Source organism: Carica papaya, chromosome 8, assembly GCF_054855325.1.
Source record: "Carica papaya isolate Zhongbai chromosome 8, ASM5485532v1, whole genome shotgun sequence".
Lineage (NCBI taxonomy): Eukaryota > Viridiplantae > Streptophyta > Magnoliopsida > Brassicales > Caricaceae > Carica > Carica papaya.
This window is the reverse complement of record NC_142316.1, coordinates 14,541,605-14,566,836: the sequence shown is the minus strand read 5'-3', so window position 1 is coordinate 14,566,836 and position 25,232 is coordinate 14,541,605. Positions and strand designations below refer to the sequence as shown.

Genomic DNA, 25,232 nt, shown 5'->3' with positions numbered 1-25,232 from the left:
AGTGTTCTTCTTCACCGATCAACATAAAGGCTGCTAGAGGAACCTTATTTTCCTTGGTTAGGTCTAAGGTAGAGAAAAACTTCTCTATTTCTAGGATCCAGGGTTTGCTTACTAAGGGTCATGGCCACCTTCAAAGTGTGGCGGGTTAAGTTTCCTAAACTCTGCCATGTTGTTAGAGATAGACCTCTTAGCTGTTTGTTATGTTCTACAGCTGTAGTTAACCCTTCGATAGCTCGAAAGAGTTCAATAAACTCTTCCCTAGTTGGATGGTCTTGGGCCTCAGGTTTTTTGGTACATTCTACGAAAGGTCTCCCTCGCGTCATTCCTACAAAACAAGAAGACACGAGTTGGTGGTCTAATTTCAAAAAAGTGATTTATTTTCCTAGATATCCTATGTGTCTTTTTACTTACTGCCTCAGTTGTAAGGGATTTGGTTCGCATAACTGCTCTAATATCATCTATGACATCCCTAATGCATATTAAGGCATAAGGAAGTCAAATACAGAAACAAATTATGAGTGCATGATAAAAAGTGTATGCAGCAGAGTAAATTGTTATAAATCCTGTGATATCCCAAATGCTAATTAAGGCATGTGGGTGTCAAATATAGAAACAGATTACGAGTATATGATAAAAATTATATACAGCAAAGCAAATCAATACAAATCCCTTACATATATATGAGTTCTAATTATATATATATATAATTGAGGCCAGAAGTGACTGCAAAATACAACGTCAAAATACAAAAGAGGGCCACTTCTATTATTATATTATTGAACTCATCAGAGTGCAGAAACGATAATGCACTCAAGACTTGCAGATCCACGGGATCCTCATAGACTTCAATGAGTAGGTTAGCTAACAGTCCCTCACTATCTTCCTCATTTAGGAGGGGGGCATAGAAAGAATGAGTTCCATATGCTTAGTAAAGAAAATAATATTTAGATGACATTGTAAGGTTTTAAAAGGTGAATAATTATAACTTAAACACTTACCATTAGGTTACATTATAGTCCTATCTTGCCTTATAAAAATAATTAATTTATTAAAGAAAAACATCACGTCATAGTCACAACAATCAAGATAAAACACACAGCATACCTAACAATAGAGAAAATCAAATAAATCATGAAATGTTCAGATTTTTGTGTCATACTTTGCAAAATCGTTACAACTTCCTTCTCTGATGGCAGATACAGATTTTCCACTACCCATATGGAGTGGCCAGATTAGATATAGATAATACCAATTTTCTCAAGCACATTTGCAGCTTGTTAAACCATGGTATGATCTATGACCACGGCCATACCGACCATATTGATCCTATAAGATATTCTATGGTCACGAAAGTACTTAGCCAAAGGTGATCCCTAACAGATATTTGTGTCATTGATCTTGTCAGAGGGTACGCTGTTATCCACAGGGAGCGGTCCTCTCACGTCTTTCCATACCAGATTGGGAGGAAGAAAAATGATACCCTGGATGGGTAAAGGGGAACAGATATCCCTTAGAGATAAAAAGTATAACGAGACAATTGATGCATTATGCATATCAATATAAATAGATACTTCGGACCATTCATGCTTCATTCAACTTTTCTCATTTTTTTTCTTTTTCTTTTGTTTACTTATTTTCAGATAACCTTAACGGTTTCATATTATTTTATTTACAAAAAAATCATCAATTATCGATAAATCACATAGCATGCTTGAAATCAAGAACAATTCAATTTGTTAATCAACTAAATATAGACATGTAATATAGGCAAAAACATAAAATCATTAATTTAATTTTTTATCTAAAAATACTCCTTAAGAAATTTAAAGAAATACTAGATTCTTTACCGAAACCTTGATAATTTTTCCTACACTGTTCTTCTTATCCTCCTCTTCTTCTCTCTCTGGGTCACTCTTTCTCTCTCTTTAAACTCTTGAAAAGTGGAAGAATGGAAGTGAGGAGAAAATGGGATGAAGGGCCCCTATTTATAGAAAATGGGGGCTGTTGAATTCGCACCAAGTGGCAAAATCCAGTGAAGAGAGAGAGTGCTAAAAATGAAAGATGCTTGATTTGACGTGGCTATAAAAATGGAGGAAAAACCCCCTCAAGTGGTGGCATGCTGCCCAAGGTGGGCGGTTGGACATTACCCAAGGTGGCAGTGTGCCTCACCCACTCCGTGCGCACTGTAGGCTTAGCCTGCAGGCGCTAGGCTACCTTGCCGTGCGCAGGGCCTACGATGCGCTAGGGCGCCACACGAAAGCCTACTGTGTGCTGGCCCAAGGCGCACAGGCCTATCCCGGTAGACTTGCTATGCGGATGGCGCATGTATAGTGTGCAGTGCTTGCCTTATCCGCGCACGAACTAGCCAGCTAGTGTGCGACAAGATACTCACAACAGGCCTGCCAGCGTGCTACAAGATGCTCGCAGAGGTCTGACCCATGTGCCGTGCGCGGTTGGGACGTGCGCACTGTCCGCACTGTGCCTATGTCCTGCAATTGTCGAGCGTGGACACCTGCGCAGGCAATCCGTGCAGCAGGAGTTTTTCTTGCAGGATTCCCCCCACTTTATATTTTTCCTGAAAATCATTTATTTAAAAAAAATAATGATAAAATAATTAATAAAAAATAGATAAAATTAAATAAAATAAAAATTAGCATAATTTATGAATTACGATAATAAGCTACGAAATAAAATTATATGAGTTCAGTGTGGCATTAAGGCCCGAATAAATAGGATTTTTTAAATACAATTAAGTACGGTGGTGAACGTGGTGTTAAAATCCCTTACAAAATATATGGGTTCTAATTACAAAATAACTGAGGCCGGAAGTTGTGTCAAAATATAAAATATCAAAATATAAAAAGGGCCACTTCTATCATTATGCTATTAGACTATTCAGCGTGCGAGAACAATTATGCACTCAAAGTTTGCGAATCTACGAGATCCTCATAGACTTCAAGGGATAGGTTAGCGAACAGTTCCTCACTATCTTCCTCATCTGGGAGTTGGCATGGAAAGAGTGAGTTTCATATGTTTAGTAAGGAAAACAATATTTAAATAACATCGTAAGATTTTAAAGTTGAATAATTATATCATAAATACTTATAATTAGGTCACGTCAGAGTCCTATCTTAACTTATAAAAATAATTTTTTTTATTAAGAAAACATCATATCATAGTCACAATAATCAAAATCAAATATCATACTCAACAATAGAGAAAATCAAATAAATCATGAAATGCTCATATTTTCGTGTTATGCTTTGTAAAATTATTTTGACTTCCATCTCTGAGAGTAGATACAGATTTTCGACTACCCATGTGGAATGACTAGATCAGATATACATAATGACAATTTGCTCAGGAACATTTCTAGCTTGCCAAATCATGGTACGACTATAACCACGGTCATATCGACCATAGTGGTCCTATTAGATATTCTATAGCCAAGACAATACTTAGACAAAGGTGACCCCTAACAGATATTAGTGTCACTGCTCTCGTTAGAGGGTACGTCATCATCCGCATGGAGCGATCCTCTCACATCTTTCTAGACTAAATGGGGGAGGAAAAAAATAGATACCTCTCAAAGATAAAAAGCCTAATGAGATACTTGATGCATTATGCATGTCAATACAGATACATACATATTTCATATCATTAAGGCTTCATTCCACTTCTCTTTTCTCTTTTTTTTCTTTTTTAATTATTTTCCAGATAATATCACCGGATTCATATTATTTTATTTATATGCAAATCATCAAGTGCCTATAAATCACATAGCATGCTTGAAATCAAGAGCAATTCAGTTTATTAGAACTACTAAATATAGAACATGCAAACCACACAAAATTACATATTAATAATTTAAATTTTTCTAGAAATACTCCTTAAGATGTTTAAAGAAATACTAAATTCCTTATTGGAACCTCGAAGTTTTCCTACACTGTTTTTCTTCTCCTCCTCTCCTTCTCTCTCTAGATCACTCTCTCTCTCTCTAAACTCTTGGAAGGTGAAAGAATGAAATGGAAGTGATGAGAAAATGAGTGGAAGGTCCCCTATTTATAGAAAATAAAGACAATCAAATTTATGCCAAGTGGAAAAATTCGGTGAAGAGAGAGAGTGCTTAATGGAAGATAATCAATTTAATATGGCATGAAAAACAGAGGAAAAATTCCTCCACCAGCAGTGGCCTAAGGCGGTGATGTGACACGGATAGCACGCGCACAGTGTGGTGCCTGCCCTTGTCCGAGCACGATGTGACGCTTGCGGATGGGCCTGCCTATGCGCATGCAGAACTGGCCCCGCACCTCGTGCAAATGAGAAGTGTGCACTATGCGCACGTCCTGTGCCTGGTCTCGCGTGCACGCGGCCCTCTCTCGCAAATGTTTTCCCACAAGATTTTTCTCCCTTTTTTCGTTTTCTCCTGAAAATTGATTATTTTAAAATAATAATAATAATTATAATAATAATAAATCAAAATAAATATAATAATAACAGATAAAATTAAAGAAAATAAAAATAAATTAGCATAAAATTAAAATTACAAATTACGATATAAGGCCGTGAAATAAATTTAAATGAGTTCAAGTGGCCTTAAGGCCTAAATAAATATTTTCCAAATACAATTTAGCATAGTAGTGAGTGGGGGGTTACACCTGCTAGCCTGGACGCTCATGGATTAGTGCCAGCATGCTTGCGTAGGGCAAAAACTTCCCACTAAAGTGGCCGCTTGATGTTGCCACTATTGTAGTTGGCACATGGGGTGTGTTATGATGTGAACTCACCTAACAACAATTATTAGAATTACAACTAATTGATATTATTTGGCCAACGAGTAAGAGAATGAGTATAGACTAAAACTTAACAACAAAAAGAAACAATGAATTAGGATTAATTAACTACCAAGATATAATGATGGTTAAGATCTTAGAATCCACCATAAGTTCAACTATGAATTTCCTTAATTCAATCTATAACTAGAATTTTCTCCCAATTTCATTAAATCATGTAGTAATCTCTTCCTCAAGATCAATTACCATACATATTTAATAATAACACACATATCTCTATGGATTAGTATGAATTGATGCATTAACATTCAATCATTAAATATATAGATCATGCTAAGTATCTCTACTCACATTCAATCTATTGTGCTAACTTCTAATGAGCAATCAATCTCTCAATCCAATCATTCATCATAAATTAATAAATAGGTGATCAATCTATTTAAGCATTAAACCACAAGATAACACATAGGGATTGGGGAAAAAGCTTTCCATAGATTGAATAAGGAAATCACAAAGTATCCCTTACGGTTTCATCAAAGATCCCAACACAAGAGTTTAGTTACACATCCTAAAGAAAATTACAAGAATGAAATCTAAAGTAAACATGAAATGATTAAGAATAATCGACTAGAAGAAGCTTTTGATGTCTACAGCCGTCCTCGCTTTTCTCCTCCTTTAGTCTCCTTTTCTTTTTTAGATCCTCTCCTTCTTATATTGTTCAAGACCTAATTTTTTGATCTAGTACGTCCCACAGCCATGTCTTCCTCAAAATTATGTCAATTTCTAGCTTTTAGACACAACACAACAGTGTCTCCCAGACACACGGTCGTGTCTCTTTCACCGAGCGAACTAGAAATGCTTCTTTCTTAACACATGGCTGTATGTTAACCCAGTATAGGGCAAAAAACCATTTCTTTTAGGAACATGGTCGTGTCTCACTCCTCCTCAGAAACAAAAATGCTTCTTTCTTAACACACGACTGTGTGTTAACCTAATATAGGGCACACGACTGTGTTCTTCAGGAACATGATTGTGTCTCACTCCTCCTCATAGACAGAAATGCTGGCTCCATAACACATAGCCATGTGTTATGGCCATGTCTCCCACATCTTCATGTTTTAACCCTTTTTTGCCTAAATCTTATTCCAATCTACTCTAATTTGCTTCCAAGTCCCAAAATCATTTCTGAAAAAGTGCCAAAGGATAATCCAACAACATATGTGGTAAAAACCAATCAAAATCAACTCAAATAAAATAAAAAATATCTATAAAATTCAATTATAGTAGGGGGTGCATGCACATCATGCCTCACCAGTCGGTCAGCCACTAATGTTGGTGAAGGCCCACCATGCATGCATGTGATCTGACAAATCACATGGTTTTTCTCTTCGTATTTAAGCTCCATTCTTTCTTTCCTTCATTTCTTCTATTCTCTTCTTCTTCTTCACTTGATTGAGAGGAAAGGAAACTTGAGTGAGAGAGTGAGAGCTAGCCCAAGGCACTGAAGCCTCTTTCCTCCTCTACCATACCATCTCCCTTAGCTCACTTAGTAAGTCTTCTACCCCTCATTTTCGATCCTTTTCTTCTCTTAAGGTGCTAAGACACCTCATGCATAAGCCTTCTTTCTTCCCTAAATTGCATAAGACCTTCTGCAATCTCCTTGAAAAGCTGCTGCAACTATTTTTCTCCTTCAAAACCCGAGGTTTTATCGTTCCTCCTTGGAAACCCAAGCACTAAATAGCAAAGTAAGGAGCTTGATATTTCTTTTTATCCTTCTAATGAGTTTTCTAGGCCTTAAAAACTATGTAAAAATTGAAATATATGTGTGTAAGTGTTTGATGTTTGAATTTCTACATTTGTCAAATGTTTGATGGAAATTTTTGATTTGTTTTAGGTGCTTAAGAGTTGATTTGTTAATGCATGCCAAAAGGGAACTTGAATATTAAAATATACAACTTGTGTAACACCCTGAATCTTTGTGCTTTAGTATATGCTCAAAATTCTATTATTTGGGCCTACTAGCCATTTTAAATTTCTATCGGTACTTAAATTCTTGATATTTTAATTATTGATATTTATGCTTTTTTTAATTTTATTTTTTTATTAAATTTAGTATTTTGGTTTATTAAAATATTTATACTTTATTTTTAATAATTTTTAGGAAAAGGCAAAAAAAGAGAAAATAAAATAAAACCAAAAAAAGGAGAAGATCCCTTAAAATCTGTGGACGTGACATCCCACGATCATGTCGTACCTGCGGCCATGCCCCCATGTCCTATGGGTCTCACCACTTGCCACCCACTCCTCAACCACCTGCCAGTTGTCTCGTCGGGATGAGTGCCATATGTTGCCCGGCGCTGTGACTCATGTTTGCGAATTAACTGACGACTGTTGCTTTAGTCCCACGTAACATTTAACGCCCTATCTGCAAAAAAAAAGGGTGCAACATTAGAACTTCCTAGGAGATTACCCATCCTAGTACTACTCTTGCCCAAGTACGATTAACTACGAAGTTCGATGGAATCTGATGCATTAGTGTTAGTATGATCGAACCCCTTCCATTCCGCGCTGCAAATACATATACCACTTCTCCTTCCCTCTCCCATCACATCATTTATTTTGTTGTGCGCGCACACCGCACCTCTGTTTCTAGTTCTAATATCAAGCGAAATGCCAAGGCATCTCGACTCATGCCCAGATGAACAGACCGCCCCCCACAACTCTATTTTCATTGTTCTACTATGTAAGATAATCGTAATGACATTCTTATCTCTTGATGGACTATAAATGAATGCATGAAAAATCTGGCGCCACGACTCACGCTGGCGGACTGTGGCTCCTATTGCGCATAACATTTAACACCCCATCTGTAAAAAAACGGGCGCAACACGAAGACTACCCAAAAGATCACCCATCATAGTACTACTCTCGCCAAAGCAAGCTCAACTACGGAGTTCGATGAGATCTGGTGCATTAGTGCTAGCATGATCGCACCTCTTCTATTTTGCGCTACAAATACATATACCCCTTCTTCCCCCCCTGTTATTTGTTTCGCTATGCACGAACACCGCACCCCTGCTTATAGTTCTAATATAGAGCAAAATGCTCTAGTGCCTCGACTCACGCCCAGATGAACGGACTACCCCCTGCACCTCGTTTTTGGTTATTCTACTATGTAAGATGCTCGTGCTGACACTCTTATCACGTGGTGAACTATAAATAAATTCACGAAAAATATTAAGAAAAATGTCTTTGTGTTGCGACTCACTCCGAGGGACAATGGCTTTGATCGTGCATAATGTTTAATGTCCCATCAGCAAAACAACGAGTGAAAAATGAGAACTTTCTAGGAGGTCACCCATCCTAGTACTACTTCCGCCCAATCACACTTAACTACGAAATTCAATGGGATCCAGTGAATTAATGCAGATATGATCGCACCCCTTCCATTCCACGCTGCAAGTACCTATACCCCTTCTCCTTCCCTCCCCCTCCTGTCATTTGTTTTGTTGTGCGCACACACCACACGTCTGTTTCTAGTTCTAATATCAAGTGAAATATCCCAGCACCTCGACTCACGCCCAGATGAATGGATCACCCGCCATACCTCATTTTTCATTGTTATACTATGTAAGATACTCGTAATGACACTCTTATCATGTGGTGGACTATAAATAAATGCACGAAAAATATTAAGCAAAATTTTCAGGCCCCACGACTCACACCGGCAAAGTATGGCTCTGATTGCACTTAACGTTTAACACCCCGCCTACAAAAAAACGGGTTCAACACGAGAACTTTCCAAGAGGTCACCCATCCTAGAACTAATCTCGTCCAAGCACGCTTGACTACAGAGTTCTCATGGGATCTTGTGCATTAGTGTTTGTACGATCGCAACTGTCCCATTGCCCACTGCAAATACATATAGCCCTTCTCCTTCCCTCCCCCCTCCCATTATTTATTTCGTTGTGCGGGAATACCACATCTCTACTTCTGGTTTTAATATAAAGTAAAATGCCATGTCGCTTCGACTCACACCCAGAAGAACGGAGGCCCGCTACGCCTCATTTTTTGTTGTTCTACTATGTAAGACTCTCGTAATGAGACTCTTATAACGTTGTGGACTACAAATAAGTGCATGTAAAATATTAAGCAAAATGTTTGAACGTCACTACTCATGCCAGCGGACTGTGGCTCCGATCACGCGTAACGTTTGACGCCCCATCTGCAAAAAGACAAGTGAAACAAGAGAACTTCCAAAGAGGTCACAAATCCTAGTACTACTCTCACCCAAGCACGCTTAACTACGGAGTTCGATGGGATTCGGTGCATTAATGCTAGTATGATTGCACCCCTTCCATTCCGCGCTTCAAATGCATCTACTCCTTCTCCTTCCCTCCCCCTACCCGTCATTTTTTTTCGCTATGCGCGCACACTGCACCTCAATTTGTAGTTCTAATATCAAGCGAAATGCCCCGACACCTCGACTCACGCCAGAAGAAAGGACCGCCCGTCGTACCTTATCTTTCTTTATTCTACTATGTAAGATGTTCATAATGACACTCTTATCACGTGGTAGACTATAAATAAATGCACGAAAAAATAGTAAGCAAAATTTTCTGGCAATGCGACTCATGCCAGCGGATTGTGGCTCCGATCACATATATCGTTTTCTGCCCCGTTTGTAAAAAGACAGTTCAACACGAGGACTTCTCAAGAGGTTACCGATCCTAGTACTACTCTCGCCCAAGCATGCTTAACTGCATAGTTTGATGGGATCCGGTGCATAAGTGCTGGTATGACCGTACCCCTTCCATTCTGCATTGCAAATACATATACACATTCTCCTTTCCTCCCATCTTCCATCATTTTTTTCGCTGTGCTCGCACACTACATCTCTATTTCTAGTTCTAATATCAAGCAAAATGCCCAAGTGCCTCGACTTATGCCCAGATTAAAAGACCACCCACCACATCTTTTTTTGTTGTTGTTGTTCTACTATGTAAGATGCTCATAAGGACTCTCTTATCACGTGGTGGACTATAAATGAGTGCACAAAAAAAAGTAAGCAAAATGCCTCGGCGCGGCGACTCACGTCGACAAATGAACTAGCAGACTATGGCTCCGGTCGCGCATAACGTTTGATGCCCTGTCCGCAAAAAGACGGGCGCAACACAAGCACTTCCCAGGAGGTCACTCGTCCTAGTACTACTCTCGCCCAAACACACTTAACTACAGATTATGATGGGATTCGATGCATTAGTGCTAGTATGATCCCACCCGTCCCATTCCTCACTTCAAATACATATACCCCTTCTCTTTCCCTCCCCTCTCCCATCATTTGTTTCATTCTGTGTGAACACCGCACCTCTACTTCTAGTTGTAATATCAAACAAAATGCTCTGTTATCTCGACTCACGCCCAGATAAACAGACCGACCGTCGCACCTCTGTTTTGCTTGTTCTATTATTTATGATGCTCATAATGACACTCTTGTCACGTGGTGGACTATAAATGGATGCACGAAAAATATTAAGAAAAGGACAAGTGCAACATGAGAACTTCCCAGAGGTCACCCATCCTAGTACTACTCTCGCCCAAACATACTTAACTGCAGAGTTCTAATGAGATCAGGTGCATTAATGCTAGTATGATCGCACTTGTTTCATTCTACGTTGCAAATACATACACTCCTTCTCCTTCTCTCCTCCCTCCCGTCATTTATTTCTATTTGCGTGCACACTGTACCTCTCCTTCTCATTTTAATATCAAGTAAAATGTCCTGGCGTCGTGACTCACATTTTTGAAAAAATAAGCGGACCATAGTTCTAGTCGAGCGTAATGTCGAACGACTCATCTATGAAAAAATGGGTGCAACACGAGGACTTCCCAGGAGGACACCCATCCTAGTACCACTCTCGCAAAAGCACACTTAACTTCGGAGTTCTGATGGAATCCGGTGCATTAGTGCTGGTATGATCGCATCTGTTTCATTCCACGCTGCAAATACATACACTACTTCTCCTTCCCTCCTCCTCCTGTCATTTGTTTCCATGTGCGTGCACACTGTACCTCTCCTTCTCGTTCTAATATCAAGTAAAATGCCCTGGCGCCGTGACTCACATTTGCGAATAAGCCAGCGCACCATAGTTCCAGTTACACGTAACGTCGAACGACCCATCTCCAAAAAAAATAGGTGCAACACGAGGACTTCCCAGGAGGTCACCACTCCTAGTATTACACTCGCCCAAGCACATTTAACTGCGAAGTTCTGATGGGATCCGGTGAATTAGTGATGGTATAATTGCACCTCTTTCATTCCGCGCTGCAAATACATACACTCCTTCTACTTCCTTACCCCCTCCCGTCATTTGTTTCCTTGTGCGTGCACACTGCACCTCCCCATCTCGTTCTAATATCAAGGAAAATGCCCCAGCGCCGTGACTCACATTTGTGAACAAACATGCGAACCATAGTTCTTGTCGCGCGTTACATCGAACGACCCATTTGTAAAAAAATAGGTGCAACACGAGAACTTCCCAAGAGGTCACCACTCTTACTACTATATTCGCCCAAGCACATTTAACTATGGAGTTCTGATGGGATCCAGTGAATTAGTGATGGTATAATGACATTTGTTTCATTCCGCGCTGCAAATACATACACCCCTTCTCCTTCCTTCCCCCCTCAGGTCATTTGTTTCCCTATGCGTGCACATTGCACCTCCCATTCTCGTTCTAAATCAAGTAAAATGCCCCGGCGCTGTGACTCACATTTGCAAATAAACCAACGGACCATAGTTCAAGTCACGCGTAACATCGAAGGATCAATCTATAAAAAAATGGGTAAAACACGAGGACTTCGAAAGAGGTCACCCATCCTAGTACTACTATCACCCAAACACACTTAACTGTGGAGTTTTGATGGGATCCGATGCATTAGTGCTGGTGTGATCGCACCTGTTTCATTCCTAATTGCAAATACATACATTCCTTCTCCTTCCCTCCCCCTCCCATCATTTGTTTCCTTGTGCGTGCACAATGCATCTCTCCTTCTCGTTCTAATATCAAGTGAAATACCCTAGCGCCGTGACTCACATTTGCGAATAAACCAACGGACCATAATTCTAGTAACGCCTAACGGCGAACGACCCATCTGCAAAAAAATGCGTGCAACACGAGGACTTCCAAGGAGGTCACCACTCCTAGTACTACACTCGCCCAAGAACATTTAACTACGGAGTTCTTATGGGATCCGGTGAATTAGTGATGGTATAATGGCACCTGTTTCATTTCACGCTTCAAATACATACACTCCTTCTCCTTCCCTCCCCCCTCCTGTCATTTGTTTCCTTATTCGTGCACACTGCACCTCTCCTTCTCGTTCTAATATCAAGTAAAATGCCTCGGCGCCGTGATTCACATTTTTGAATAAACCAGCGGAACATAATTCTAGTCGCGCGTAACGTCGAACGACCCATCTACAAAAAATTAGGTGTAACATGAGGACTTCCCAAGAGGTCACCACTCTTAGTACTACACTCACCCAAGCACATTTAACTGCAGATTTCTGATGGGATCCGATGAATTAGTGATGGTACAATGGCACCTGTTTCATTCTGCGCTGCAAATATATACACTCCTTCTCCTTCCTTCCCCCCTCCCATCATTTGTTTCCTTGTGCGTGCACACTACACCTCTCCTTCTCATTCTAATATCAAATAAAATGCCCCGGTGCTGTGACTCAAATTTGCAAATAAACCAGCGGACCATAGTTTCAGTCGCGCGGAACATCGAACGACCCATCTGCAAAAAAATAGGTGCAACACGAAGACGTCCCAGAGGTCATCCATCCTAGTACTACTCTCGCTCAAGCATACTTAATAGCGGAGTTCCGATAGGTTCCAGTGCATTAGTCCTGGTATGATCGCACCTGTTTGCTTTTGCGCTGCAAATACATACAATCCTTCTTCTTCCCTTCCCACTCTTGTCAATTGTTTCCTTGTGCGTGCACACTGCACCTCTCTTTCTCGTTTTAAAATCAATTAAAATGCCCCGGCGCCGTGATTAACATTTGCGTATAAACCAGTGGATAATAATTCAAGTCATGCGTAACGTCGAATGACCCATCTGCCAAAAAATGGGTGCAACACGAGGACTTCCAAGGAGGTCACCCATTCTAGTACTACTCTCACCCAAGCACTTAACTGCGGAGTTCTGATGGGATCAAGTGCATTAGTGCTGGTATGATCGCACCTGTTTGCTTCTGTGCTTCAAATATATACACTCCTCCTTCCGTTCCCCCTCTCGTCATTCTTTTCCTATTGCGTGCACACTGCACCTCTCCTTGTTATTCTAATATCAATTAAAATGTCCCTGCGTCGTTACTAACATTTGTGTATAAACCAGTGGACCATAGTTCCAATCGCGTGTAACGTCGAACGACCCATCTGAAAAAAATTGGTGCAACACGAGGACTTCCCAGGAGATCACACATCCGAGTACTACTTGCGCCCAAGCACACTTAACTACGGTGTTCTGATGGGATCCAGTGCATTAGGGCTGATATGATCGCACTTGTTTCATTCCGCGCTGTAAATACATACATTCCTTCTCCTTCCCTCCCCCCTCCTTTTATTTGTTTCTTTGTTCGTTCAGACTGCACCTCTCCTTCTCCTTTTAATATCAAGTAAAATGCCCCGACGCCGTGGCTCACATTTGCGAATAAACCAGTGGGCAATAGTTCTAGTCGCGCGTAACGTCGAACGATCCATCTGCAAAAAAAATTGGTGCAACACGAGGACTTCCAAGGAGGTGACCCATCCTAGTACTACTCTCGCCCAAGCAAACTTAACTGCGGAGTTCTGATTGGATCCGGTGCATTAGTGCTGCTATGATCGCACATCTTTCATTCCGCGCTACAAATACATACACTCCTTCTCATTCCCTCCCCACTCCCATCATTTTTTTTCCTTCTGCGTGTACAATGCACCTCTCCTTCTTGTTCTAATATCAAGCAAATTGCCCAAGAGCCGTGACTCACATTTACGAATAAACCAGCGGATAATTGATCTAGACGCGCGCAACATCGAATGACTCATCTGCAAAAAAATTGGTGCAACAAGAGGACTTCCCAGGACGTCACCCATCCTAGTAATACTCTCACCCAACCAAACTTAACTGTGGAGTTCAGATGGGATCCGGTGCATTAATGCATGTATGATCGCACCTGTTTCATTCCGCGCTGTAAATACATACACTCTTTCTCCTTCCCTCTCCACTCCCGTCATTTGTTTCCTTGTGTGTGCACACTGCACTTCTCCTTCTCCTTCTAATAACAAATAAAATGCCCCTACGCTGTGACACATATTTATGAATAAACCAATAAACTATAGTTCAAGTCACGCGTAATGTCGAGCGACCCATCTGCAAACAAATGGGTGCAACACGAGTACTTTCGATGAGGTCACCCATCCTAGTACTACTCTTGCCCAAACAAACTTAAATGCAGAGTTATGATGGGATCTGATGCATTAGTTCTGGTATGATTGCACCTGTTTCCTTCCGCGCTTCAAATACATACACTCCTTCTCATTCCCTTCCCCTCCCATCATTTGTATCCTTGTGCGTGCATAATGCACCCCTCCTTCTTGTTCTAATATGAAGTAAAATACCCCGGTGTCGTGACTCACATTTGCGAATAAACCAGCGGACCATAGTTCCAGTCACACGTAACGTCGAACGACCCATCTGCAAAAAAATAGGTGCAACACGAGAACTTCGAACGAGGTCACCCATCCTAGTACTACTAATGCCCAAGCACCCTTAACTGTGGAGTTCTGATTGGATCTAGTGCATTAGTGCTGGTATGATCGCACCTGTTTTATTTTGCGCTGTAAATACATACACTCTTTCTCCTTCCCTCCCCCCTCCCCTCATTTGTTTCCCTGGGCGTCCACACTGCACCTCTAATGCTCCTTCTAATATCAAGTAAAATACCCTAGTGCCGTGACTCACATTTACGAAAAAACCATCAAACCATAATTACAAATGCGCGTAGTGTCGAATGACCCATCAACAAAAGAATAGGTGAAACAGGAGAACTTTTCAAGAAGTCACCCATCCTAGTACTACACTCGCCCAAGCACACTTAACAACGGAGTTCTGATGGGATCCAGTGCATTAGTTCTGGTATGATTGCACCTGTTTTCTTCTGCGCTGCAAATACATACACTCCTTCTCCTTCCCTCCCCCCTCCCGTCATTTGTTTCCTTGTGCGTGCACACTGCACCTCCCCTTCTCATTCTAATATCAATTAAAATGCCCTGGCACCGCGACTAACATTTGCGTATAAACCACCGGACCATAGTTTCAGTTGCGTGTAACGTCGAACGACCCATCTAAAAAAAAAGGGTGCAACACGAGGACTTCCAAGGAGGTCACCCATCCTAGTATTACTCTCACCCAAGCAAACCTAACTACGGAGTTCTGATGGGATCCGATGCATTAGTGCTGGTATGATCGCACATCTTTCATTCCGCGCTGCAAATACATACACTCCTTTTCCTTCCCTCCCGTCATTTGTTTCATTGTGCGTGCACACTGCACCTCTCATTCTCGTTCTAATATCAAGTAAAATGCCCCAGCGTCGTGACTTACATTTGTGAATAAACCAGTGGATCATAGTTCTAGTCGCGCATAACGTTGAACGACCCATCTGTAAAAAAATGGGTGCAACATGAGGACTTCCCAGGAGCTCACCCATCCTAGTACTACTCTCATTTAAGCACACTTAACTGTGAAGTTTTGATGGAATTCGGTGCATTAGTGCTGGTATGATCGCACCTGTTTCATTTCGTGCTGCAAATACATACATTCCTTCTCCTTCCCTCCCCCCTCCCGTCATTTATTTCCTTGCGCGTGCACATTGCACCTCTGCTTCTCGGTCTAATATCAAGTAAAATGCCCCTGCTCCGTGACTCACATTTGTGAATAAACCAGCGAACCATAGTTTCAGTCGCACGTAATGACGAACGACCTATCTGCAAAATAATGGGTGCAACACGAGGACTTCCAAGAAGGTTACCCATCCTAGTACAACTCTCGCCCAAGCACACTTAAATACGAAGTTCAGAAGGGATCTGGTGCATTAGTGCTGGTATGATCGCACCTATTTTATTCTGCGCTGCAAATACATACACTCCTTCTCCTTCCCTCCCTCCTCCCTTTATTTGTTTCCTTGTACGTGCATATTATACCCCTCCTTCTCGTTCTAATGTCAACTAAAATTCTCTAGTGCCATAACTCACATTTGCGAATAAACGAGCGGACCATAGTTCCAGTCGCGCGTAACATCGAACGAACCATTTGCAAAAAAATGGTTGCAACACGAGTACTTCTTAAAAGGTCACCCATCCGAGTTTTACTCTCGCCCAAGCACACTTGACTGTAGAGTTCTGATGGGATCTGGTGCATTAGTGCTGCTATGACAGTGCTTGTCTCATTTCGTGCTGCAAATACATACACTCCTTCTCCTTTCCTCCCCCTTACCCTCATTTGTTTCCTTATGCGTGCACACTGCACCTCTGCTTCTCACTCTAATATCAAGTAAAATTCTTCGGGGTCGTGACTCACATTTATGAATAAACCAGCGGACCATAATTCCAGTTGCACGTAACGTCAAACGACCCATCTACAAAAAAATGGGTGCAATACGAGGGTTTCCCATGAGGTGAACCATCCTAGTACTACTCTCGCCCAAGCAAACTTAACTGCGGAGTCTGATGGGATTATGTGCAATTGTGCTCGTATGATCGTACCTGTTTCATTCCCCGCTGCAAATACATACACTCCTTCTCATTTCCTCCTCCCTCCCGTCATTTGTTTCCTCGTGCGTGAACACTGCACCTCTCCTTCTCGTTCTAATATAAAGTAAAATGCCCCAACGCCGTGACTCAAATTTGCAAATAAACCAGCGGACCATAGTTCCAGTAATGCATAACATCAAACGACCCATCTGCAAAGAAATGATTGCAACACGAGGACATCCCAAGAGGTCACCACTCCTAGTACTACATTCGCCCAAGCACATTTAACTGCGGAGTTTTGATGAGATTCGATGAATTAATGATGGTATAATGGCACTTATTTCATTCCGCGCTTTAAATACATACACTCCTTCTCCTTCCTTCCCCCTCCCGTCATTTGTTTCCTTGTGCGTGTACACTGCACTTTTGCTTCACGGTCTAATATCAAGTAAAATGCCCAGGCAAATGACTCACTTTTGCGAATAAACTAGTGGAACACAGTTCCAGTCGCGCGTAACGTCAAACGAACCATTTGAAAAAAAAAGGTGCAACATGAGGACTTCCCAAGAGGTCACCCATTCTAGTTCTACTCTCGCCTAGGCACACTTAACTGCAGAGTTCTGATGGGATCCGGTGCATTAGTGCTGGTATGATCGCACCTGTTTTCTTCCGCTCTGCAAATACATACACTCCTTCTTATTCCCTCTCCCATTCCGTAATTTGTTTCCTTGTGCATGCACACTGCACCTCTCCTTCTCGTTCTAATATCAATTAAAATGCCCTGACGTCGTGACACACATTTGCGAATAATCCAGTGGACTACAGTTTCAGTCGCGCGTAACGTCAAACGACCCATCTGTAAAAAAATGGGTGCAATACGAGCACTTCCGAGGGGGTCACCCATCCTAGTACTACTCTCACCCAAGCAAACTTCAATGCGGAGTTCTGATGGGATCCGGTGCATTAGTGCTAGTATAATCGCACCTGTTTCATTACGCGCTACAAATAAATACACTCATCCTCATTCCGTCCCCCCACCCGTCATTTGTTTCCTTGTGCATGCACACTGCACCTCTCTTTCTCATTTTAACATCAAGTAAAATGCATCAGCACCGTGACTCACATTTGCGAATAAATCAGCGGACCATAGTTCCAGTCGTGCGTAACATCGAATGACCCATATGCAAAAAAATGAGTGTAACACGAGTACTTCCCAAGAGGTCACCCATCTTAGTACAACTCTCACCCAAGCACACTTAAATGCTGAGTTCAGAAGGGATCCGGTGCATTAGTGCTGGTATGATCGCACTTGTTTTATTCTGCGCTGCAAATAGATACACTCCTTCTCCTTCCCTCCCTCCTCCCATCATTCGCTTCCTTGTGCGTGCACACTGCACCCCTCCTTCTTGTTCTAATATCAACTAAAATTTCCCAGCATTGTGACTCACATTTGCAAAGAAACCAGCGGATCATAGTTCGAGTCGCGCGTAACGTCGAACGACCCATCTGCAAAGAAATAGATGAAACAGGAATACATCCCAAGAGGTCACCCATCCGAGTTTTACTCTCACCCAAGCACACTTAATTGCGGAGTTCTGATCGGATCCGGTGTATTAGTGCTGGCATGATCACACCTGTTTTATTTCCCCCAATAAATACATACACTCATTCTCCTTTCCTCCCCCCTTCCCTCATTTTTTTCCTTGTGCGTGCACACTGCACCTCTGCTTCTCGTTCTAATATGAAGTAAAATGCTCCAGCGTCGTGGCTCACATTTGTGAATAAATCAGCGGACAATTGTTCTAGTCGCGCGTAATGTCGAACGATCTATCTAAAAAAAAATGGGTGCAACACGAGGACTTCCTAGGAGGTCAACACTACTTTTCGTTTTTTGCTATTCTACTTTGTAATATGCTCGCATACACTCTTATCACGTGATGAACTTTAATTGAATGCACGAAAAATATTAAACAAAATGCCCCAGCACCGTTACTTACGTTTGCAAATGAACAGGTGGACCGTCGCTCCGGTCCCGCGTAACGTTTAATGCCCAGTCTGAAAAAAGAAGGATGCAACATGAGAGCCGAGAGCTTCCCAGGAGGTAACCCATCCTAGTACTACTCTCACCCAAGCACGCATAACTGCAGAGTTCTGATGGGATCTGGCGAATTAGTGCTGGTATGATCGCACGCTTTCTTGTGTGGGCCGCAAATACATATGCCCCTTCTTCTTCCCTCTCCCCTCCTGTCATTTGATTCACTGTGCGTGCACGTCACCTCTTCTTCTAATTCTAATATTAAGGGAAATGCCCCAGCACCTTTACTCATGCCCATATGAATGGATCGCCCACCGCACCTCGTTTTTTGTTGTTATATTATGTAAAGTGCTCGCAATGACACTCTTATCACGTGATTTGTTTTAATTGAATGTGCAAAAAATATTAAGCAAAATGCCCCGGCGAACCGTCGCTTCGGTTTTGCGTAACATTTAACTCCCCATCTGTAGAAAAAACAGTGCAGCACGAGCACTTCTCAGAAGGTCACACATCTTAGTACTACTCTCGCCCAAGAACTCTTGATTGCGGAGTTCTGATGGGATCCGGTGAACTAGTGCTGGTATGATTGCAATCGTTTTGGTTTGCGCCGCAAATACATATACCCCTTCTCCTTCCCTCTTCCTTCCCATCATTTATTTCACTGTGGGCGCAACTCACCTCTGCTTCTAGTTCTAATATCGAGCTAAATGCCCCAGCTCCTTGACTCATATCTATATGAAACTCCCGCCGCACCTCTTTTTTTATTGTTCTACTATGTAAGATACTTGCAATGATACTCTCAACACGTGATGGCTTTACTTGAATGCACGAAAAATATTAAGCAAAATGTCTTGGCACCGTGACTCACATTTGTGAATGAACTGCCAGACCGTCGCTCTTGTCCCGCGTAACATTTAATGCCCCGTCTACAAAAAGAAGGGTGCAACATGAGTACTTCCCAAGAGGTTGCCCATCCTACTACTACTCTCACCCAAACACGCTTGATTACGGAGTTCTGATGGGATCCGGTGAACTAGTGCTGGTATGATCGCAGCCCTTCTAATTTGCGCCGCAAAGACATATAACACCCCTCCTTCCCTCTTCCTTCCCGTCATTTGTTTCGCTATGCATGCAACTCACCTCTGCTTCTAGTTTTAATATCGAGCGAAATGCCCTGGCACCTCAACTCATGCCCATATGAACGAATCGCCCGCCACACCTCATTTTTCGTTGTTCTACTATTTAAGATGCTTGCAATGACACTCTCATCACGTGATGGCTTTAATTGAATGCACGAAAAGTATTAAGCAAAATGCTCTAGCACCGTGACTTACGTTTGCGAATGAACAGGCAGACCGTCACTCCAGTCCCCTGTAACATTTAACGCCCTGTCTGCAAAAAAATGGGTGCAACACGAGTGCTTCCTAAGAGGTCACCCATCGTAGAACTACTCTCGCCCAAGCATGCTTAACTGCAGAGTTCTGATGGATCCCGTGAACTAGTGCTGGTATGATCGCACCCTTTTAATTTGTGCCGCAAAGACATATATCCCTTATCCTTCCCTCTCCCTTCCCATCATTTGTTTCGCTATGCGCCCAACGCACCTCTACTTCTAGTTCTAATATCGAGCGAAATACCCCAGTGCCACGACTTATGTCTATATGAACGGAACACCCGCCACACCTCCTTTTTTGTTGTTCTACTAAGTAAGATGCTCGTAATAATAATCTTATCATGTGGTGGGCTATAATTGAATGCACGAATAATATTAAGCAAAATGCTCCGGCGCCGTGACTCACGTTTGCGAATTAACCTGCGACTGTCGCTCTAGTCCCGCGTAACATTTAACGCCCCATCTGCAAAAAAAAAGGTGCAACATGAGAACTTACTAGGAGATCACCCATCCTAGTACTACTGTTGCCCAAGCACGATTAACTACGAAGTTCGATGGGATCCGATGCATTAGTGCTAATATGATCGCACACCTTCCATTCCGCGCTGCAAATACATATACCACTTCTCGTTCCCTCTCCCCTCTCATCATTTATTTTGTTGTGCGTGCACACCGCACCTCTGTTTCTAGTTCTAATATCAAGCGAAATGCCAAGGCATCTCAACTCATGCCCAGATGAACAGACAGCCCGTCACAACTCTATTATTATTGTTCTACTATGTAAGATAATCGTGATGACATTCTTATCTCGTGATGGACTATAAATGAATGCATGATAAATATTAAGCAAAATGTCCAAATGCCACGACTCACACTGGCAGACTGTCGCTCCGATCACGCGTAACATTTAACGCCCAGTCCATAAAAAAACGGGTGGAACACGAGGAGTTCGTAGGAGGTCACCCATCCTAATACTGTTTTCACCAGAGCACGCTTAACTGTGGAGTTCGACAGGATCCGATGCATTAGTGTTGGTATGATCGCACCCCTTCCATTTCGTGTTGCAAATGCATATACCCCTTCTCCTTCCTTCCCCCCTCCCGTCATTTATTTCGCTTTACATGCACACTACACCTCTGTTTCTAGTTCTAATATCAAGCGAAATATCTGGGCACCTCGACTCATGCCTAGATAAACGGACTGCCTGTCGTACCTTATTTTTCATTATTCTACTATATAAAATACTCCTAATGACACTCTTCTCATGTGGTGGACTATAAATGAATGCACGAAAAATATTAAGCAAAATATTCTGGTGCCACAACTCATGCCGGCAGATTATGGCTTCTATTGCGCATAACGTTTAACACCCCATCCGTAAAAAGACGGGCGCAACACGAGGACTTCCCAAAAGATCATCCATCCTAGTACGACTCTCGCCAAAACACGCTCAACTACGGAGTTCGATGGGATCCGGTGCATTAGTGCTAGTATGATCGCACTTCTTCTATTTTGCACTACAAATACATATATCCTTATCCCTCCCTCCCCCTGTTATTTGTTTCGCTATGTGCGAACACTGCACCTCTGCTTATAGTTCTAATATAGAGCAAAATGCTTCGGCGCCTTGACTCACGCCCAGATTAATGGACTACTCCCTACACCTCATTTTTCGTTATTCTACTATGTAAGATGCTCATAATGACACTCTTATTACGTGGCGAACTATAAATGAATGCACAAAAAATATTAAGAAAAATGTCTTGGCATTGCGACTCACTCCGAGGGACAACAGCTTTGATCACGCATAATGTTTAATGTCCTGTCAGCAAAAAAATGAGTGGAACATGTGAACTTTTCAGGAGGTCACCCATCCTAGTACTATTTCCGCCCAAACACACTTAACAACGAAATTCAATGGGATCTAGTGCATTAGTGCAAGTATGATCGCACCCCTCCAATTCCACGCTGCAAGTACATATACCCCTTCTCCTTCCCTCCCCCCTCCCGTCATTTGTTCCATTGTGCACACACACCACACCTTTGTTTCTAGTTCTAATATCAAGCGAAATACCCTGGCACCTCGACTCACGCCCAGATGAATGGATCGCCCGCTGTACCTCATTTTTTATTGTTATACTATGCAAGATACTCGTAATGACACTCTTATCATGTGGTGAACTATAAATGAATGCACGAAAAATATTAAGCAAAATGTTTCAATGTCGCTACTCATGCCGGCGGACTGTGGCTCTGATCTCGCGTAATGTTTGGTGCCCCATCTGCAAAAAGATGGGTGAAACAAGAGAACTTGCCAAGAGGTCACCCATCCTAGTACTACTTTCGCCCAAGCATGCTTAACTACGGAGTTCGATGGGATCTGGTGTATTAATACTAGTATGATTGCACCCCTTCCATTCCGCGCTGCAAATACATATACCCCTTCTCCTTCCCTCCCCCACCAGTCATTTTTTTTGCTATGTGCGAACACTGCACCTCTGTTTATAGTTCTAATATCAAGCGAAATGCCCCGACAACTCGACTCATGCCAGAAGAAAGGACCGCCTGCCGTACCTCATTTTTCTTTATTATACTATGTAAGATGCTCATAATGACACTCTTATTATGTGGTAGACTATAAATGAATGCACGAAAAAATAGTAAGCAAATTTTTTTAGCAACGTGACTCACGCCAGCAGATTGTGGCTCCGACCACATGTATCGTTTTACGCTCCATTTGCAAAAAGACAGTGCAACACGAGGACTTCTCAGGAGGTTACCGATCCTAGTACTACTCTCGCCCAAGCATGCGTAACTGCATAGTTCGATGGGATCCGGTGCATTAGTGCTGGTATGATCGCACCCCTTCCATTCAGCATTGCAAATACATATACCCCTTCTCCTTTCCTCCCCTTTCCTGTCATTTTTTTCGCTGTGCGCGCACACTGCATCTCTATTTCTAGTTCTAATATCAAGCAACATGCCCCAGCGCCTCGAATTATGCCCAGATCAAAGGACCACCCGCGACACCTTTTTTTTTGTTGTTCTACTGTGTAAGATGCTTGTAATGACTCTCTTATCACGTGGTGGACTATAAATGAGTGCACAAAAGAAAGTAAGCAAAATGCCACAGCGCAGCGACTCACACCAGTAAATGAACAAGTAGACTATGGCTCTGGTCGGGCGTAACATTTGATGCCCTGTCCGCAAAAAGACAGGTGCAACACAAGCACTTCTCAGGTGGTCACACATCCTAGTACTATTCTCGCCCAAACAAACTTAACTTCAGAGTTCTGATTTGATCCGGTGAATTAGTGATGGTATGATCACAAATGTTTCATTCCACGCTGCAAATACATACACTCATTCTCTATCCCTCCCCTCTCCCATCATTTCTTTCATTGTGCGTGCAAACTGCACCTCTCCTTCTCGTTTTAATATCAAGTAAAATGCTTTGTCGTCGTCACTCACATTTGCGAATAAACCAGCGGACCATAGTTTCAGTCGCGCGTAACATCGAAGGACCCATTTGTAAAAAGATGGGTGAAACACAAGAACTTCCCAAGAGGTCACCCATCCTAGTACTACTCTCGTCCAAGCATACTTAACTCCGAAGTTCTGATTTGATTCGGTGAATTAATGATGGTATGATCACAAATGTTTCATTTTGCGCTGCAAATACATACACTCCTTCTCCTTCCCTCCCCCCTCCCGCCATTTGTTTCCTTGTGCGTGCAAACTGCACCTCTCCTTCTCGTTCTAATATCAAGTAAAATGCTCCGGCTCAGTCGCGTGTAACATCGAAGGACCCATCTGTAAAAAAATGGGTGAAACATGAGGACTTCTCAGGAGGTCACCCATCCTAGTACTACTCTCGTCCAAGCACACTTAACTCCGAAGTTCTGATTTAATTCGGTGAATTAGTGATGGTATGATCGCAAATGTATCATTTTGCGCTGCAAATACATACACTCCTTTTTCCCTCCCCCCTTCCGTCATTTGTTTCCTTGTACGTGCAAACTGCGCCTCGCCTTCTTATTCTAATATCAAGTAAAATACTCCGGCTTAGTCGCGCATAACGTCGAAGGTCCAATCTGTAAAAAAATGGGTGAAACACGGGGACTTCCCAGGAGGTCACCAATCTTAGTACTACTCTCGCCCAAGCACACTTAACACCGAAGTTCTGATTTGATTTGGTGAATTAGTGATGGTATGATTGCAAAAGTTTCATTTTGCGCTGCAAATACATACACTCCTTCTCCTTCCCTCCCCCCTCCCGTCATTTGTTTCCTTGCGCATGCAAACTGCACCTCTCCTTCTCGTTCTAATATCAAGTAAAATGTTCTGGCTCCGTCACTCACATTTGCGAATAAATCAGCGGACCATAGTTTCAGTCGCGCGTAACGTCGAAGGACCCACATCTGTAAAACAATGGGTGAAACACGAGTACTTCCCTGTACTACTATCGTCCAAGCACACTTAACTCCGGAGTTCTGATTTGATCCGGTGAATTAGTGATGGTATGATCGCAAATGTTTCATTTCGCGTTGCAAATACATACACTCCTTCTCCTTCCCTCCCCCAACCCGTTATTTGTTTTCTTGTACGTGCATACTGCACCTCTCCTTCTCGTTCTAATATCAAGTAAAAAACCCCAGCGCAGTGACTCATATTTGCGAATAAAACAGTGGACCATAGTTCCAGTCGCGCGTAACGTCGAACGATCCATCTGTAAAAAAATAGATGCAACACCAGTACTTCCCAGGAGGTCACTCATCCTAGTACTACTCTCGTCGAAGCACACTTGACTGTAGAGTTCTGATGGGATCTAGTGCATTAGTGCTTGTTTGATCGCACCTGCTTCATTTTGCGTTGCAAATACATACACTCCATCTCCTTCACTCCCCTCGCCCATCATTTGTTTCCTTGTGCGTGCACACTTCACCTCTACTTCTTGTTTTAATATCAAGTAAAATGCTCTGGCACCGTGACTCTTATTTGTGAATAAACCAGTGGACCATAGTTCCAGTCGCGCGTAATGTCGAACGACCCATCTGCAAAAAAATTGGTGCAACACGAGAACTTCCCAAGAGGTCACCCATCCTAGTACTACTCTTGTCCAAGCACACTTAACTGCAGAGTTCTGATGGGATACCGTGCATTAATGGTGTTATGATCGCACATATTTCATTTTGCGCTGCAAAT

At 42.3% G+C, this 25,232-nt stretch overlaps 23 pseudogenes; all 23 read right to left on the bottom strand.

Moving 5' to 3' along the window:
- Nucleotides 1-10,337: 10,337 nt before the first annotated feature.
- LOC148242267 (5S ribosomal RNA) lies at nucleotides 10,338-10,455 on the bottom strand (annotated as a pseudogene).
- Nucleotides 10,456-10,661: 206 nt separating this feature from the next.
- LOC148242266 (5S ribosomal RNA) lies at nucleotides 10,662-10,780 on the bottom strand (annotated as a pseudogene).
- Nucleotides 10,781-10,986: 206 nt separating this feature from the next.
- On the bottom strand, nucleotides 10,987-11,105 carry LOC148242265 (5S ribosomal RNA; annotated as a pseudogene).
- A 1,828-nt stretch (nucleotides 11,106-12,933) lies between these two features.
- On the bottom strand, nucleotides 12,934-13,050 carry LOC148242264 (5S ribosomal RNA; annotated as a pseudogene).
- A 202-nt stretch (nucleotides 13,051-13,252) lies between these two features.
- LOC148242263 (5S ribosomal RNA) lies at nucleotides 13,253-13,371 on the bottom strand (annotated as a pseudogene).
- Nucleotides 13,372-13,578: 207 nt separating this feature from the next.
- On the bottom strand, nucleotides 13,579-13,697 carry LOC148242262 (5S ribosomal RNA; annotated as a pseudogene).
- An 856-nt stretch (nucleotides 13,698-14,553) lies between these two features.
- LOC148242261 (5S ribosomal RNA) lies at nucleotides 14,554-14,672 on the bottom strand (annotated as a pseudogene).
- A 206-nt stretch (nucleotides 14,673-14,878) lies between these two features.
- On the bottom strand, nucleotides 14,879-14,997 carry LOC148242260 (5S ribosomal RNA; annotated as a pseudogene).
- A 205-nt stretch (nucleotides 14,998-15,202) lies between these two features.
- Nucleotides 15,203-15,321, bottom strand: LOC148242259 (5S ribosomal RNA; annotated as a pseudogene).
- Nucleotides 15,322-15,520: 199 nt separating this feature from the next.
- Nucleotides 15,521-15,639, bottom strand: LOC148242258 (5S ribosomal RNA; annotated as a pseudogene).
- Nucleotides 15,640-15,845: 206 nt separating this feature from the next.
- Nucleotides 15,846-15,964, bottom strand: LOC148242257 (5S ribosomal RNA; annotated as a pseudogene).
- Nucleotides 15,965-17,141: 1,177 nt separating this feature from the next.
- Nucleotides 17,142-17,260, bottom strand: LOC148242256 (5S ribosomal RNA; annotated as a pseudogene).
- A 206-nt stretch (nucleotides 17,261-17,466) lies between these two features.
- On the bottom strand, nucleotides 17,467-17,585 carry LOC148242255 (5S ribosomal RNA; annotated as a pseudogene).
- Nucleotides 17,586-17,791: 206 nt separating this feature from the next.
- On the bottom strand, nucleotides 17,792-17,910 carry LOC148242254 (5S ribosomal RNA; annotated as a pseudogene).
- A 762-nt stretch (nucleotides 17,911-18,672) lies between these two features.
- Nucleotides 18,673-18,791, bottom strand: LOC148242253 (5S ribosomal RNA; annotated as a pseudogene).
- Nucleotides 18,792-19,109: 318 nt separating this feature from the next.
- LOC148242252 (5S ribosomal RNA) lies at nucleotides 19,110-19,228 on the bottom strand (annotated as a pseudogene).
- A 343-nt stretch (nucleotides 19,229-19,571) lies between these two features.
- On the bottom strand, nucleotides 19,572-19,690 carry LOC148242251 (5S ribosomal RNA; annotated as a pseudogene).
- A 347-nt stretch (nucleotides 19,691-20,037) lies between these two features.
- On the bottom strand, nucleotides 20,038-20,155 carry LOC148242250 (5S ribosomal RNA; annotated as a pseudogene).
- A 1,258-nt stretch (nucleotides 20,156-21,413) lies between these two features.
- On the bottom strand, nucleotides 21,414-21,531 carry LOC148242249 (5S ribosomal RNA; annotated as a pseudogene).
- A 789-nt stretch (nucleotides 21,532-22,320) lies between these two features.
- Nucleotides 22,321-22,438, bottom strand: LOC148242248 (5S ribosomal RNA; annotated as a pseudogene).
- A 336-nt stretch (nucleotides 22,439-22,774) lies between these two features.
- On the bottom strand, nucleotides 22,775-22,892 carry LOC148242247 (5S ribosomal RNA; annotated as a pseudogene).
- A 673-nt stretch (nucleotides 22,893-23,565) lies between these two features.
- LOC148242246 (5S ribosomal RNA) lies at nucleotides 23,566-23,686 on the bottom strand (annotated as a pseudogene).
- A 1,081-nt stretch (nucleotides 23,687-24,767) lies between these two features.
- On the bottom strand, nucleotides 24,768-24,886 carry LOC148242245 (5S ribosomal RNA; annotated as a pseudogene).
- Nucleotides 24,887-25,232: the final 346 nt, after the last annotated feature.